This window comes from Phyllobates terribilis, unplaced genomic scaffold (genome assembly GCF_046119375.1).
Source record: "Phyllobates terribilis strain yellow unplaced genomic scaffold, ASM4611937v1 Scaffold_376__1_contigs__length_1858288, whole genome shotgun sequence".
NCBI lineage: Eukaryota > Metazoa > Chordata > Amphibia > Anura > Dendrobatidae > Phyllobates > Phyllobates terribilis.
In genome coordinates, this window is record NW_027363136.1 from 1576396 (window position 1) to 1591209 (window position 14814).

A 14814-nucleotide genomic window follows, 5' to 3' on the forward strand; every position below is an offset into this window, starting at 1 on the left:
GTCTGCAGGCATTAAATGAAAGAAGTCAGTGTTCCAGCAGAAGGAGACAACGTTTCAGAAAAGGCATTGTAGCAAACCAAAAAAGAAATTTTAAGCGCAGCAGAGTAACCAGCGCACATACCTGTTAGCTCAGGTGAGTTTAAAAGGCTGCTGTTGATAACAAGGGCATTTGCTAAATAGATGGTGTGTGTGCAACAATATACTGAAAGGTCAATTATATTGTGCAGCTTATCTCACCACCTGTAGTTATTTAGGTGAAAGCTCCAAAATGCTTGCCTAATATGTCTGTTTATCCAAAAGGAAGTAAAAAGGGAGAGCTAGAAAGATAGCATTGCATCACATTACATGGCAATGCAATGCACAGTTGCTGAAGTTGAACCAAAATGAGCTTGTAATCTGGCTTCTGCAACTTTGAACATGAAAAATCCAATGAGGAGAAGAAAAGCAAAGCCAAAGAGTCCATCCCAAAATCCGACAAACAAGCAAAATGAACAAAAAACATTGAATTCAATTCTTTCTGATTTTAGAAACTGCATTAAAGAAGGGGTGCACCGGTCCTGGAGATACTGCAATACCAGGTCAATGCGTGGAGTGGACAGAGCAAGCTCTTTTTCCATCTCCCTGTTCTAAAAATCCATTTAATATATGGTCCCCAGATAGGGGACGTATCAGATATTAAACTGATAAGAACAGATTTTTTTTGATTGAATATATCTTTTATTAGCACAAAAAATAAGTTAACAGACAGTGTACAGTGCCGCAGCCCAGTACACACAGAATTCTACATCATATTTACATAGCATGAGGATACGACGCACTAACTAGACACATCACACCCCTATGCTACACAAAACACTCAATCTGAAAGAAAAAGCATATCAATCAATACAGTACGACGAACCGTGATAAGGGATAGGAATTGGGAAAAAGGGGATGGGGAGGGGAAAATCACAGGCCCGAAGCTTTATTGAAAGACAAGACACATAAGGGGAGAGGGGGAGGAGGGGTTTAGTCCTCATCCTCGTCCTCCGGACCGTCCATGATGGAATAGTCTCTGAGCAGGCTGTGGATCAGCCTGCGGCAGTCCTGGATGGACATCCTCTCCCTCCTCAAGATGAGCCGGTTCCTGGCGACCCAAAGGGCATCCTTGAAGCAGTTCATAAGGCGCCAAGCCTCCTGGATGGCTCCGACGGTATGAACCCCAGGGAAGAGTCCATAAAGCACAGAATGGTGCGATAGGCTCGCCCTGGGGACAGAGTTCCTCAGGTCGTCCTCAAGTGCAGTCAATAGGCGCTGTGCAAATCCGCAGTCCCAAAAAGTGTGCAAAGATGTTTCCTCCACGAAGGGGCACCTTGGGCAGTACCGGGTCTTGCACAGGTTCCGGGCATGCATGAATGACCGGACGGGCAGTCCGCCCTGAATCGCCATCCACGACAAGTCCTTGTGCCCGTTGGTCAGCCTGTCAGACGACACATTTGTCCACACAGTCTCCAGCGTGTCCTGGTGAAGTCCTGTGATGTTCTCCACGTCATCCTTGGCTCTGATTAGCTTGTGGATAGTTTTGGGCTTCCACAAGTCGGGCTTGAGTCCCTCCAGTTGATGCTCCCCCACAAATCGAACGACGTCTCCGTAGAACCATGGCGTCGTCCAGTTGTAGGGGAAGGAGCTGTCCCACTTGTCCCAGCCGAGTCGCCTCCAAAGAGGAAGCAGGAAGAAGCGAGACATGGACCTGCCCGCGGAGCCATTCTTGACTTGCAAAGTCCGGCGGACACAATCACACACAAAAGAGGATCGCAGGAGGGTGGGGATATCTGGAACGCCCTTCCCACCCTTGCGAGGCTCCTTGTACATGACGGCCCGCCTGACTCTGTCCATCTTGGATCCCCAGACAAAGTGAAACACTGTCCTGGTAATGGCCCTGCACACAGTGACGTGTGGGGGCCAGGCCTGCGCCGTGTACTGCAAGACGGGCAGGACCTCATTACGCAGGACGAGTGCCTTACCCTCACAAGTGAGGTGTCTGAGGCTCCAGAGTCCGATCCGTTGCTTCACCTTGGCCAAGCGTTCTTGCCAGGACTTGAGGGCCGCTCCTTCCTTCCCGAACCAGACTCCCAGCACCTTGAGGAAATCCGGTTGAATGTTGAAGGGGAAGGGGGCGGAGGAGGCCGGCTGCCAATCCCCGAAGAGCATGGCTTCCGACTTCCTGCAGTTGACTTTGGCCCCTGAAGCCCGGCCGAACCTCTCACACGTCTGGACGAGGGCGTCGACTGAACCACGATCAGCGCAGAAGACGGTGACGTCGTCCATGTAGAGCGAGCACTTGACCTCGTGTCGTCCCGGACCCGGTGCGGTGATCCCTCTGATCTCTCCATTCTGCCGGATAGCCTCTGCGAAGAGTTCTATAACACAAACAAAAAGAAGAGGTGATAGAGGGCAGCCTTGTCTGACCCCAGAGAGGACAGGGAAGGGGTCAGTCTTCCAGCCGTTCACCAACACCGAGCTGTGGATATCAAAATACATCAGACGGACATACGAACAAAACATGTTACCCAAACCTAACCGGTGCAGAGCTCGGCCCATGAACTCGTGGGAAACCCGGTCGAAGGCCTTCTCCTGATCCAAGGAGACCAGGGCCGCGTGTGCGCGGCGGACCTTGATGTACTCGACCGTGTCCCGCACGAGAGCAAGGCTGTCTGCGATGCGACGTCCAGGGATGCCGCAGGTCTGGTCCGGGTGGATGATCCGTCCGATGACCGTCTTAAGTCGTGTCGCCATCGTCTTGGCCAGGATCTTGTAGTCCACGTTGAGCAGAGTGATGGGACGCCAATTCCTCAGGTCGCACCTCTCTCCCTTCCGCTTGTACAGGATCGTGACCATTCCTTCCCTCAAACATGGAGGCATTCTACCCTCCACCACCATCTCCTCGTACAGGTCCAACAGGTCCGGACAGATGAGGTCTCCCAGCGCTACATAGAGCTCCGCTGGAAGACCATCACTGCCCGGGGTCCTGCCGGTCCTAAAGGATTTAGCGGCAGAGAGCAATTCGCCCACCATCAGAGGTTTGTCCAAGGCTGCCGTGCCTGCAGGATCAAGATGGTTAGTGATACCTGACAGGAACTTATCAGCAGCGTCGGGGTCGGTAGTCTTGTGGGAGTAGAGTTCGCTGTAGAAGTCGCTGACGACCCTCATCACGTCCTCCTTCCCACGTCGCATGTTTCCGCTCTCGTCTCGCAGCTCGTTCAGGGGCGTGTGACCGGCATGAAGTTTCCTGAAAAAGAATGAGTTACATTTCTCACCCTTCTCCAGATTCTCCACTTTGGAACGGAAGACGATTCGCTTGGACTCCTTCTCAAAGTGCCTTTTCAGGCTCTTCTTGGTCTCCTCCAGCTCCTCCCTCACGTCCCAGCCGCAGTGAAGAAGGTCCTGCAGCGACCGCAGCTCGCGCTGCAGCCCTCTGAAGTCCCTCCTCTTCTCACACGCCTGTTGTCGACCCTTGGCCTGAAAGAAACAGCGAAACTCAAGTTTAACATATTCCCACCAATCAGACTGTTTGGAAGCTACCCTTGTAGGACTGCCACATTGCGTAGGCTGCTCTCAGCTCCTCCACGACTTCATCCTGAGCCAGCAGAGCACAATTCAGCTTCCAGGAGCCGGGCCCGGACGGAAAACCGTCGCCGAGGACACCTTGTAAGTGAATGGCTCTGTGGTCGGAGAAGAAGCAGGAGACCATCGAGTGCCTACTCTGCCTGACTGCCCGAGAGGTGAACACAAAGTCAATCCTGGAGCGGAGTGAGCCATCGGGTCGGCTCCACGAATAGTTCGTGGAGCCTCTCCCCATGGAGCCCACCACGTCCTGAAGAGAGGCCTCGGTTACCATCTCGATGAGCAGCTTGGAAGTGATGTCCAACTTGGCAGATGTGCCAGAACTACGACCATCCTCCTCGATGGGGCAGTTGAAATCCCCGGCCATCACTAAGGTCCTGGTGGTGGCAAGCTGAAGCCGCAGGGTCTGGAAAAGCTCCAAACGCTCATTCTTCAGTGGGGACGCATACACGTTGATGAACCTGACAGGTTCTCCCGCCCAGTTGCCATCTACAACAAGAGCCCTGCCGCAGATGAGCTCCTGGACGGACTCAAGCGTGAATGCGCCCCCCCTGATCAGAATTGCGACCCCCGCAGACTTGCAGTCACCCCCACCGGACCAGTAGGATGGACCGTGGGACCACTCCCTGGCCAGATGTTTGAAGGACCTAGAGGAGGGAAGGGAACATTCCTGCAACATATAAACATCACACAACTGGGAAGTAAGGAAGGCATAAATAGTCTGACGTCTGAACTTGTCCTTGATGCTCCTGACATTAATGGAAAATAAGTTAATATTAGCCATCATGTAGGGAAAAAAGAAAAAGTTAGCGCAGGCAATACACCTTAGTTACCACTCCGGTCGGGTGGTCCCTCGTCGGTGTTGACTGCTGGTGACGGGATCACCAGCAGGCCCTCTTCCTCCATCTGGTCAAGCAGCGCGGCCTCGATCTCGGCGACCACCAGTTCCTCCTCTTCTGGCTCGGCCACCAGGGTCTCAACCATGTGCTCCATCTCTTCTGGCTCAGGGAGGGTATCCTCCTTTTCGCCTACGAAATCCAGAATCTTCTTTTTGGAGGATTCAGTAGCAGGGCTGTCCTCCACCTTCCTCTTTCCCCGGGTTGGAACTGGGGAGACAAGAAGAGGAAAATCCTCCTCGGAATAGATAGCGGCGGGTGGAGGAAAGGTTAATTCCACCGCTACCATGGTCTGGGGAGGGAGAGTGGCTGCCGGGGCAGGGGAAAGGACACCTGCTGAGGAGTAGGGGAAGGAGGAAGAGGAAGTGGAATCCTCAGCAGGGGTGGCCGGGGTGGGGGGGGATTGGACGGGGGTGGCAGGGGGAGGGATCGAGAGAGGGGTGACAGAACTCTTACCCTCCTTTGACTTTTTCTTCTGCTTCGGAGCTGCTGGGACCGTCGCTGGGGCTTTGGCCACCGACTCCTTGACCGCATTGGCCTTGGTCGTCTCGGCCTTGGCCGCTGGGGCCTTGGTCGTCGCGTCCTTGACCTTCACAGGCCTGGTCGTCGGGGCCTTGTCCTCCGTAGCTGGGGTCGTCGCAACCACCGATGCCCAGGATCTCTCACGCTTGGGGCAATCCTTGTACAGATGAGCCGCCAGCCCACACAGGTTGCAGGACGTCTTCTTCGGGCAGTCCTTCGAGCTGTGTCCCGTCACTCGACAAATCCTGCAGGCATCCTCCTTGCAGTCCTTCATCTCGTGGCCGTTCTTGCCGCATCTCCTGCAGTTCCGCGGCATGTCCGGGTAATAGATGAGGCCGTAGGAGTTGCCCAGGGAGAATGTCGGGGGCAGGTGCCGAAGTCCGTCTGAGTACGCCAGGTCCCTGTGAAGTCTAACGGTCACCGACCACTTACCTGTCCAGAAGCCGAGTCCATTCAGGATGTGAGAGGGTTCCTTCACAACCAAACAGAAGCGTCTCAGGAAGGTACAGATGTCTTGGCCTGGGGTGTGCGGGTTGCGCATGGAGACCGTGATCCTCCTTTCGTCCCTCTGGATAGGGCAGCTACCTTTAAAGGCAGAGAAAGAATTATCCGGTCCTTTTGCGCTTACCATTTCCCAGAACCTCCTGCAGGTGTTCACAGTGGCGAAGGTGACGAAGAAGATCCCCGTCAAGAAGGTCTGGATGCTGAGGGTGTCCGACCTGGAGAAGCCTCGATCCAGCAGCATCTTCTGGCAGAACACGTCCGAGGACATGTCCGGCACCCTCCCATCCACTTCCTTCAGCTTCAGGGCCACCGTCTGCCGCATCCATGGCTCCAGGGCTGGAGCTTCGTGGCGGGGCTTCTGGGGTCCCTTCTGCTGGCCAGTCGTGGAGGCAGAGTCCTTGGGGTCAGAATCGGCTCCTGGCTGGGCCCTCCTGGCTGTCCCCTGCTCCAGGCTCTTCTTTTCGGCCTTCCTCGCAGCGCTTGCCATGGCTTTCCTCCTGCAGTTACTTCTTGGAGCTGGATCTGGAACTCTTCCCGGAATGGGTGGAGCTATGCAGATTCTTCTCCCGTCGTGTTCTGGACAAATTCCCCGAAAGGTCTTTGTCTCGATGATTTTCTTCCTCGAAGATTCCACAGGACAGCCCGATTCTTCTCCGAGTCTTCGTCTTCTTCTGGATTCTTTAGAGCTTCTTCTTCCCACCGATATCCGCCTTCCTTCTCCGATGTCAGCTGGGCTCCGAAGCTCTTCTCCTTCCGAGTTCGATCGCTCTCGTCAAGTGTAGATCGTAGCTCTTGTGTTCTTATAAGAACAGATACTACACTTGATCTTAGCCAAAAGGCCGAGAAGCGATAACCAGAATTGGTTTCAAACTACGGAGCCACCCAAGGATCCTGAAAAGTCCATTTGTGGAGATGAGCTCCTGGACTCCCGTTAAGAAGACATGTTGTCAACCTCTAGATCCCTTACATGCCTGCACTTTTCGGCTTGCTGCTGCTGCAATCCACGCGATTTAGATCTGCATAACTCCACCTCTTTAAACACAGCACCTTCACCCCCTGCTGTTCCCACCCGCCTCAACACCGTTGGAAGGGAGGAGAACCAATTAAGGCGGGGGGTGGGGTGGAACGAGCAGCTGTCTACCCTTAGCAGGAGGGCTCCTGATTACATACCTCTCCTGCTGCTGCTGCTGCTGGCTGTCCAGCAGCAGACTGAAGGTGGCTGCTGCTGTGCACAGGTATATAAAGGCTCAGAGCCTATTATGACACGCGCAGCCAGCGTTCCATTGCCACATTCCATCTACTGCAGGCAGGATACCTGGCTGGCTGAATGTCGCTGAGAAGCTCACAGAGACCGCCATAAGCAACAGTTTAACAGAATGCCACAGACTAATCAACCAAACTTTTTGGGTTGGGTTCTCTTTTATAGTCTGCAGGCATTAAATGAAAGAAGTCAGTGTTCCAGCAGAAGGAGACAACGTTTCAGAAAAGGCATTGTAGCAAACCAAAAAAGAAATATTAAGCGCAGCAGAGTAACCAGCGCACATACCTGTTAGCTCAGGTGAGTTTAAAAGGCTGCTGTTGATAACAAGGGCATTTGCTAAATAGATGGTGTGTGTGCAACAATATACTGAAAGGTCAATTATATTGTGCAGCTTATCTCACCACCTGTAGTTATTTAGGTGAAAGCTCCAAAATGCTTGCCTAATATGTCTGTTTATCCAAAAGGAAGTAAAAAGGGAGAGCTAGAAAGATAGCATTGCATCACATTACATGGCAATGCAATGCACAGTTGCTGAAGTTGAACCAAAATGAGCTTGTAATCTGGCTTCTGCAACTTTGAACATGAAAAATCCAATGAGGAGAAGAAAAGCAAAGCCAAAGAGTCCATCCCAAAATCCGACAAACAAGCAAAATGAACAAAAAACATTGAATTCAATTCTTTCTGATTTTAGAAACTGCATTAAAGAAGGGGTGCACCGGTCCTGGAGATACTGCAATACCAGGTCAATGCGTGGAGTGGACAGAGCAAGCTCTTTTTCCATCTCCCTGTTCTAAAAATCCATTTAATATATGGTCCCCAGATAGGGGACGTATCAGATATTAAACTGATAAGAACAGATACTACACTTGATCTTAGCCAAAAGGCCGAGAAGCGATAACCAGAATTGGTTTCAAACTACGGAGCCACCCAAGGATCCTGAAAAGTCCATTTGTGGAGATGAGCTCCTGGACTCCCGTTAAGAAGACATGTTGTCAACCTCTAGATCCCTTACATGCCTGCACTTTTCGGCTTGCTGCTGCTGCAATCCACGCGTTTTAGATCTGCATAACTCCACCTCTTTAAACACAGCACCTTCACCCCCTGCTGTTCCCACCCGCCTCAACACCGTTGGAAGGGAGGAGAACCAATTAAGGCGGGGGGTGGGGTGGAACGAGCAGCTGTCTACCCTTAGCAGGAGGGCTCCTGATTACATACCTCTCCTGCTGCTGCTGCTGCTGCTGGCTGTCCAGCAGCAGACTGAAGGTGGCTGCTGCTGTGCACAGGTATATAAAGGCTCAGAGCCTATTATGACACGCGCAGCCAGCGTTCCATTGCCACATTCCATCTACTGCAGGCAGGATACCTGGCTGGCTGAATGTCGCTGAGAAGCTCACAGAGACCGCCATAAGCAACAGTTTAACAGAATGCCACAGACTAATCAACCAAACTTTTTGGGTTGGGTTCTCTTTTATAGTCTGCAGGCATTAAATGAAAGAAGTCAGTGTTCCAGCAGAAGGAGACAACGTTTCAGAAAAGGCATTGTAGCAAACCAAAAAAGAAATTTTAAGCGCAGCAGAGTAACCAGCTCACATACCTGTTAGCTCAGGTGAGTTTAAAAGGCTGCTGTTGATAACAAGGGCATTTGCTAAATAGATGGTGTGTGCAACAATATACTGAAAGGTCAATTATATTGTGCAGCTTATCTCACCACCTGTAGTTATTTAGGTGAAAGCTCCAAAATGCTTGCCTAATATGTCTGTTTATCCAAAAGGAAGTAAAAAGGGAGAGCTAGAAAGATAGCATTGCATCACATTACATGGCAATGCAATGCACAGTTGCTGAAGTTGAACCAAAATGAGCTTGTAATCTGGCTTCTGCAACTTTGAACATGAAAAATCCAATGAGGAGAAGAAAAGCAAAGCCAAAGAGTCCATCCCAAAATCCGACAAACAAGCAAAATGAACAAAAAACATTGAATTCAATTCTTTCTGATTTTAGAAACTGCATTAAAGAAGGGGTGCACCGGTCCTGGAGATACTGCAATACCAGGTCAATGCGTGGAGTGGACAGAGCAAGCTCTTTTTCCATCTCCCTGTTCTAAAAATCCATTTAATATATGGTCCCCAGATAGGGGACGTATCAGATATTAAACTGATAAGAACAGATTTTTTTTTTTATCGAAAGCCCGAATTCGTGTACAAAACCCGAGTGCGCTTAAAAAAGTGACAAGTGCCACAAAAAAAGTGCACTAGGATGCTGGTCTTCTTGAAACCCTCTCCAAAAGGAGAAGGGTCCCCCAAACCATTCCCCGTCCCTCCGAGCCAAAAGGCCACAGCGAGGAACAGGGACAAAAAGCCACCTCCAGCCGAAGCCAGAGGCGACCCAATCTTACCCCCAGCACCTGCCCGAGTTCTCACCCGAGCAAGGCACTGGGAGCCAAAGACTGTGCTCCCCTCCCGGAAGAGGGGAGCCAACAACGCTCTCCTCCCGAAAGAGGAGAGCCAGGGGGGTTCAGGGGGGAGCGGAACCTGATGGCCACACACTCCCCCCCTAGACCTGCCAAGAGAGGAACCCGTAAGGGAACCGCATCCCGACAAAATCCTAGTAGGACGTGACACACGTGAATAAGTGGACACACAGTGACAAAGAAATTAAATAAATAGTGAAGGTTTCACAGTATAATACTGCCCGGACCTTCGACCGGGAATTGAAAAATTCCCCATCCTAAGGCCAGAAGGCCCGGAATAAGGGTGTGTGCAAAGAAAGAAAATTTGAAGTGCTTGTGCAAATGTGCCATAAACTCAAGTGGGGTTCCCAATCCCAGTGAGTTAAGGCACCCCAGGGTCACCACTCCTGGGGCACTTCACACTTCGGGCTTTCGATCTTCCCCGGCCCAATGGCGTCGATCCTGGGGGGCCATGCTTTCCACCAGATGACTATATTAGCCACCTGGCGTACTAACAAGCGCCTAAACCCCAGTGTGCATAATGTATCAATCTACTAGGGCGGCCAACATCCAAAACCGCCTTTTCGAAAGATACTACACTTGATCTTAGCCAAAAGGCCGAGAAGCGATAACCAGAATTGGTTTCAAACTACGGAGCCACCCAAGGATCCTGAAAAGTCCATTTGTGGAGATGAGCTCCTGGACTCCCGTTAAGAAGACATGTTGTCAACCTCTAGATCCCTTACATGCCTGCACTTTTCGGCTTGCTGCTGCTGCAATCCACGCGTTTTAGATCTGCATAACTCCACCTCTTTAAACACAGCACCTTCACCCCCTGCTGTTCCCACCCGCCTCAACACCGTTGGAAGGGAGGAGAACCAATTAAGGCGGGGGGTGGGGTGGAACGAGCAGCTGTCTACCCTTAGCAGGAGGGCTCCTGATTACATACCTCTCCTGCTGCTGCTGCTGCTGCTGGCTGTCCAGCAGCAGACTGAAGGTGGCTGCTGCTGTGCACAGGTATATAAAGGCTCAGAGCCTATTATGACACGCGCAGCCAGCGTTCCATTGCCACATTCCATCTACTGCAGGCAGGATACCTGGCTGGCTGAATGTCGCTGAGAAGCTCACAGAGACCGCCATAAGCAACAGTTTAACAGAATGCCACAGACTAATCAACCAAACTTTTTGGGTTGGGTTCTCTTTTATAGTCTGCAGGCATTAAATGAAAGAAGTCAGTGTTCCAGCAGAAGGAGACAACGTTTCAGAAAAGGCATTGTAGCAAACCAAAAAAGAAATTTTAAGCGCAGCAGAGTAACCAGCGCACATACCTGTTAGCTCAGGTGAGTTTAAAAGGCTGCTGTTGATAACAAGGGCATTTGCTAAATAGATGGTGTGTGTGCAACAATATACTGAAAGGTCAATTATATTGTGCAGCTTATCTCACCACCTGTAGTTATTTAGGTGAAAGCTCCAAAATGCTTGCCTAATATGTCTGTTTATCCAAAAGGAAGTAAAAAGGGAGAGCTAGAAAGATAGCATTGCATCACATTACATGGCAATGCAATGCACAGTTGCTGAAGTTGAACCAAAATGAGCTTGTAATCTGGCTTCTGCAACTTTGAACATGAAAAATCCAATGAGGAGAAGAAAAGCAAAGCCAAAGAGTCCATCCCAAAATCCGACAAACAAGCAAAATGAACAAAAAACATTGAATTCAATTCTTTCTGATTTTAGAAACTGCATTAAAGAAGGGGTGCACCGGTCCTGGAGATACTGCAATACCAGGTCAATGCGTGGAGTGGACAGAGCAAGCTCTTTTTCCATCTCCCTGTTCTAAAAATCCATTTAATATATGGTCCCCAGATAGGGGACGTATCAGATATTAAACTGATAAGAACAGATTTTTTTTTTTTTTTTTTTTTTTTTTTTTTTTTTTTACACTCAGATTACAAAGTCTTGGAATCAACAAAAAGATAAGAAGACTCAAATCCATCATCGTGCATTCTACCAATTTTAATACTTCTCCAAATCTTTTATTTTCCTTTTTCTTTTATATATATATATTTATTTATTTTTTCCCTCTTTTTTTTTTTTTTTTAAAAATTATATAGTTTTGGCTATTTTTGTTTGTTTGTTTTTGTTCTTCTTTTTTTGTTTTTCCACAGGTTTTCAAAAAATCAAATCTTACAAGGTAAGTTCATTCCATTTACATTGTTTCCATTTCTCATTTGCTTTCACCTTGCCAAGCGTCATTTTGTCCCTCCAGAAATACATGTACAAATAACTTAGACATAATTTAATACACTGGTCGACTGTTACTTCCTTATGTTTAAACACTAAAATGTTCCTTGCTTTCCACAATGCCGCCTTCACACATGCAATAATAATCCATACAATTTTAAAATCCTCCTCTCTTATCCCCATCCCAAAAAATACTCTGTTAAAATCCAAAAAATTAACAGTACTCACAGCTCTCACTATATTGCACACTTTCCTCCATATTGTCTGTGCAAAATTACAATTCCAGAAGATGTGCATGGGTGTTTCACTATTCCCACACCTGGATCTTGGGCACACTTCAGATCTTACCAACCCACGCCTGTGTTGGAACTCACGGGTTGGCAGGCAGTCTTTTACTATACACCAGAGTAAATCCCTGTGTTCATTAGATAACACACTATAATTTACATTCATCCAGATTCTTTCCACAATTTTGAATGAAAAATGTTCCACAGGACTGATACCTATTCTCTCTTCCAGGATTTTTAGGATTTTTTTATGGCATTTAAGAACATTTATTTCGACCATCTTAAGTTTAAAATCTCTTAAAATTTTTTCTAAAACAATATAATTTCCTGGAGGTAAAAACCTATAAGGCCTATTTAGAGACATCTCCAACCATTTATAATTTCTAATATAGAAACCTAAATTATATATAGAAAACAACTTTAGCTTAGAGCCTGGTCCTAATAAAGTGCATACACAGTTCGCTACATACTTTGCATATAAAAAGGACCTAATATCCGGAAAACCTTTCCCACCTTTTTTCTTTGATTTATATATCTCCTCTCTCTTTACTCTTTCCATCTTGGATCTCCATAAAAAATTAAAACATACCTTAATAACTCTCTTCATGATATTATTTTGGGGGATAAAAACTGTTGAGACATATAAAAACATTGGGAGTAAAACCTGTCTAATAATTAAAATTTTTCCTTCCAGGGTAAGATCTCTCAACTGCCAGAAAGTAATCTTTTTCTTAACTCTTTCCAGCAGAGACTCCCAATTTCTTACATTACCACCTGACTCTGAGAAATAAATACCTAAAATTTTTACTTCATTCATTCTTGTTAATTTACACTCAGAATCTACAATAAAATCACCAACAGTTAAAATACCAGATTTTTCCATGTTAATTTTAAAACCCGATGCGCCCCCAAACCAATCCACTGTTCTTATGGCTCTGTTCATGCTTCTAGTGTCTTTAACTAAAACCGTCACATCATCCATATATGCCACCACTTTAACTTGTTCATTGCAACTCCCGGGAATAAAAAAACCATTGATTACCTTATCTCTCCTAAAAGCTGCTAAAAGTGGTTCAATTGCACAAATAAAAAGAATAGGGGATAAGGGACACCCCTGTTTAACGCCACAGTTTATTTTTACATTATCAGATAAAAAACCATTAATAGATATTTTGCTAAAACATGATTTGTAAAGAGATTTAATACGTTTGCTAAAAACATCCGGGCATCCCATTTTCTCTAAAACTGCAAATAAAAAATCATGGGCAACTCTATCGTACGCTTTTTCAAAATCCAAAGTAATTAGAGCAAGCTTTTGTTTTCTGTCTAAAACATCCCATAAAACATCCCTGATTAAAATCAATGAGTCGCTGATTCTCCGATTTGGCACTGCACACGTCTGATCCACTTCTATTACTGAGCCGATTACCTTTTTTAATCTATTTGCTAGTAACTTTGCATATACCTTACAGTCCGTATTTAAAAGGGTTATTGGTCTCCAATTTTTAATCAGTTCTTTATTTCCTTTCTTAAATAATAAAACAATAAGACCCTCCCACCACGACTCTGGGACACTAAAAGATGCTTCTGCTTCTAAAATTACTTCATAAAAATCCTCACCCATGATCTCCCATAAACACTTGTAAAATTCAACAGGTAGTCCATCTGCTCCCGGCGTTTTGTTATTTTGTAGCGTATTAATTGTATTAAAAACTTCCTCTTTAGTAAAATTCCCTATTAAAAAAGATTTATCTTCCGCATTAAAATTTTTTTCCAGTCCTTCTAAAAAATGTTTTTTTAGAGACACATCCGTGTTTTTAACAGAAAATAAATCATCATAAAATTCTTTTGCTTTCATCTTCTTCCCCTCCAAACTTGTTTCTCCTTCCAAAACCTTCATATAATCCTTCTTGTCACATATTTTTTTAAAAAAGAATTTTGTGCATTTTTCATCCTCGTCTAAAACTTTTACTCGGGAATTAAAAATAATTTCTTTACCTTTTTCTTTCAGGCAGTTTTGGATCTTTTCTTTTGTTGTTCGGATCGCCTCCTGCAGATCACATCCGTTATTTTCGAGGTGAAAAAAACATTGCAGTTTAGCATTAAGATCATTATAAAAAATACGTTTTGCAGCAGCTTTCTTCTTTCCTTCTTTAATAAAAAATATTTTTACCTCCTTCTTGACAAAATCCCACCAATTAAAAATAGATTTAAAAAACGTTTTTTTTAGCTTCAGTTTTTCATACAGCTTTTTAAAACCTTCCATAACCACCTCGTCTTGTAGTAGGGATACATTAAATTTCCAGTGTGACGGTCTTTTATCCACATCTGATTCTATTTTAAAACTACATTCTATTATTTTATGATCTGAAAAAGGTGTTGAATGCGTTTTAAAACCTGAGCATGTTAGGGCTTGAGATATAAAAATATAATCTATTCTGGATGAAACACCTCTCCCCACCCAAGTGACTTCATGCTCCTTTTTTTGTCCATCTAATGCCCATGTATCTTTAAGATTAAAAGCTGCTAAAATATTTCTAAGACATGAAGCTGACCCATCTTTTACATTTTTTAAATGACAATTAAAATCCCCACCTAAAACTAATGGATCTACTCCAGGTAAAAACAGCTGCAACAGTTCAAACAAATGTAATCTCAAGGCTTTTTCTGCATTTGCATACACATTAAAACACCTCACTTTCTTCCCATTTTTCTGCACATCAATTCTTAAAATCCTCCCAGGGTATATCTCTTCATAATTTACAATCTCCCAATCTTTAGAGCATAAAAACCCCACACCATCACTTTTTGACTCGTTCCCACCAGAAAAGCATAAGTTACCCTTCCATATACCCTGTAAATATTCATAGCTTATTTTTTTTGTCAAATTACATTCTTGTAGAAAGATAAAATCAATATTTTCATTATTTAAAAAATCATATAAAGCAGTTCTCTTATATAGGTCGTTAAACCCCTGAACATTCAGGGACATTGAGCGGATCATCTTCTAACATTTAGTGCAGGGCTCTTCCCTCCGCCCTCATTCTCTACTGC

General features: G+C 46.3%; 3 non-coding genes and 3 pseudogenes across 3 annotated transcripts; all 6 read right to left on the bottom strand.

Moving 5' to 3' along the window:
- Nucleotides 1-541: 541 nt before the first annotated feature.
- On the bottom strand, nucleotides 542-736 carry LOC141223455 (U2 spliceosomal RNA). Its single transcript, XR_012291076.1, has one exon. It is a non-coding gene; the product is annotated as a U2 spliceosomal RNA (small nuclear RNA).
- A 5562-nt stretch (nucleotides 737-6298) lies between these two features.
- On the bottom strand, nucleotides 6299-6376 carry LOC141223523 (U2 spliceosomal RNA; annotated as a pseudogene).
- Nucleotides 6377-7491: 1115 nt separating this feature from the next.
- LOC141223278 (U2 spliceosomal RNA) lies at nucleotides 7492-7682 on the bottom strand. Its single transcript, XR_012290911.1, has one exon. It is a non-coding gene; the product is annotated as a U2 spliceosomal RNA (small nuclear RNA).
- A 1116-nt stretch (nucleotides 7683-8798) lies between these two features.
- LOC141223457 (U2 spliceosomal RNA) lies at nucleotides 8799-8981 on the bottom strand. The gene has a single exon (XR_012291078.1). It is a non-coding gene; the product is annotated as a U2 spliceosomal RNA (small nuclear RNA).
- Nucleotides 8982-9770: 789 nt separating this feature from the next.
- Nucleotides 9771-9862, bottom strand: LOC141223548 (U2 spliceosomal RNA; annotated as a pseudogene).
- Nucleotides 9863-10980: 1118 nt separating this feature from the next.
- Nucleotides 10981-11209, bottom strand: LOC141223480 (U2 spliceosomal RNA; annotated as a pseudogene).
- Between the last annotated feature and the right edge of the window lie 3605 nt (nucleotides 11210-14814).